The sequence below is a fragment of the Sinocyclocheilus grahami genome, unplaced genomic scaffold, assembly GCF_001515645.1.
Source record: "Sinocyclocheilus grahami isolate Dianchi unplaced genomic scaffold, SAMN03320097.WGS_v1.1 scaffold3061.1, whole genome shotgun sequence".
NCBI lineage: Eukaryota > Metazoa > Chordata > Actinopteri > Cypriniformes > Cyprinidae > Sinocyclocheilus > Sinocyclocheilus grahami.
Window position 1 is genome coordinate 7,908 of NW_015508230.1, and position 2,088 is coordinate 9,995.

Consider the following 2,088-nt stretch of genomic DNA (forward strand, 5'->3'; position numbering starts at 1 on the left):
AAAAAAAAAAAGATCCCATGAAATGCAAAAAGTAACAAATGTTGAGAAATAAGTCCATGCCGTGTCTGTCTGTCTGTCAGGACGGTGGAGCGTCTGGGCATCCTGACCGGCGCGCAGCTCTTCTCTCTGAATAAAGATCATCTGAAGGCTGTGTGTGGAGACGAGGGATCTCGCGTCTTCAGCCAGATCACCGTCCAGAAATCACAACTAGAGGTCAGTGACACTTCCCACAGACTGCACTCAGCACCACAGAACTCTTCTCATTTGTCTTTTCTCTCTCCATCAGAAGAGTCGAGGAGATACAGAACTGCAAGAGATTCTGACTAAACAACAAGAGAAAATTTCATCTGCCCCCTAAACACGCTCACACAGACTGTCAATCAAACAGTCACCTGGTAACAGTAACCGTCAACCAAACCCACCAATGAAATTCAGCCACACCGTCGACCAAACGTCTAATCCAATATATTTTTTAGTTGTGTATTTATTGTTGGTGCTTTTTATTAGTGCATGTACGGACCTTATTGTAATTTATCCGCATACGTTATCTGGTTCATGCTGGAAAATACTTACTACTCTTTATTGCATGAAAACAATGTATAGGTGAATCTCATGAAAACATGTACAGGTCATGCTTCAAAATTAAAAGAAAAATGAACGATAAAAATAAAGGACTATAAAGATTTTATTTTTGCGTTTTCATGTAATTTTAACCACAATTGCTCAAAGTAGACTTTTTCTTTAGTTTTTATGTAATTCTCAATTATTAAATAGCATGTATGAACTTGTCACCTCAAAATCCAAAGAAAAATTATGAAAGAAAATTGACTATTTTAGGACCCTTTTTTGTTATTTTTGCATTTCCGTGTCATTTTATCCACAGCTTCTCAAATGCACACATTTTGAGTTTGTCATTTTTGATGATTCTTGTTTTAAGCAGAGGTGAAATGCAATATGTATAGTGCAAAAATGTAAATTTAAGCAAAATACACATCTTTCTTGTAGTGGTTCAGTGTGACTCGTACATGTTGACAGGTGAGATTCACCCGTGTCTGAGCGGAGTGAATGTTTTCTGGGGTTTGATCTGTGACATTGGTTTTTGAAAGAAACAAATGTAAATAATGTGCTAAATTCAGTCGCATCATGCATGTTTCTGATGCTGATCATTATATCAAATGAATGAAGCGAGAACAGTACATTTATCAGCTGGATTCATGCACGTCTTTTTTTTTATTTGTATAAAGCGCATTTAGAGACTTTGATCTTACAGTATGTGGTTTAATCACAATAGAGACACTTTAAAAAGACACACAGATGAGATTTAATCAGTTTAATCAGATAACAATTGTAGGAAATCAAATTAAATGTCATATTAAACCGGAAGTAGTATTATCCTCTGCTAGTTTCTCCAAATGTTATTTATAAAAACCAAATCACTGTATTGTAAATTTCAGAAATAAAGTGACTACTAAAAAGATTGTGCCTCAGAAATTACCCTCAAAATATTCAATGCATCTAGCAACTATGCAAATCTAAAATTCAGCGATTGTAATCCAGCAATCACACAACTTCCAGGTACATTCACGCACGTTCTTGTACCTTCAGATATGTCCTAGGAGCGAGACACATACATCTCAGTCTCTTTAAAACACATTCAAAGTGCCACAATTACCCTTCAAACACCAAAAACAGAAGTGCTACGTGTCATTTTGGCAATCTGATAGACTGGTCTTTTAGTTACGAGACTTTTTAACGCCTATTCTGCAACATGCTTGCTCTGATTGGTGGATTCTGCTCAGCTTTTAATTTTTTAATGCAAGCAGAAGTGAGGTTTTATTTGTTGAGGTACGCATCCAGCCAGAGTTCTCCAGATTTTTCCAAAGACCTGAGAGGAGAGTAATGGTACAGTTAGTGCTGAAGCATCTGCCAGTGAATGCATGCAAAATATGAATATCAATAAGTATGAATCATTCATATATAGACACTTCATAATCCAATAAATTCCTAAATGGATCAAATCAACTTCCACTATGTTTTTCCTGGTTTCACTCAGTAAATGTCACAAACTCTTCTGTTGTGTGCGAAAAC

General features: G+C 36.2%; 1 long non-coding RNA gene across 1 annotated transcript; it reads left to right on the forward strand.

Moving 5' to 3' along the window:
- The first annotated feature begins 86 nt into the window (after positions 1-86).
- Positions 87-1,475, forward strand: LOC107575968 (uncharacterized). The gene is made up of 2 exons (XR_001607966.1): positions 87-213; positions 287-1,475. It is a non-coding gene; the product is annotated as an uncharacterized lncRNA (long non-coding RNA).
- Positions 1,476-2,088: the final 613 nt, after the last annotated feature.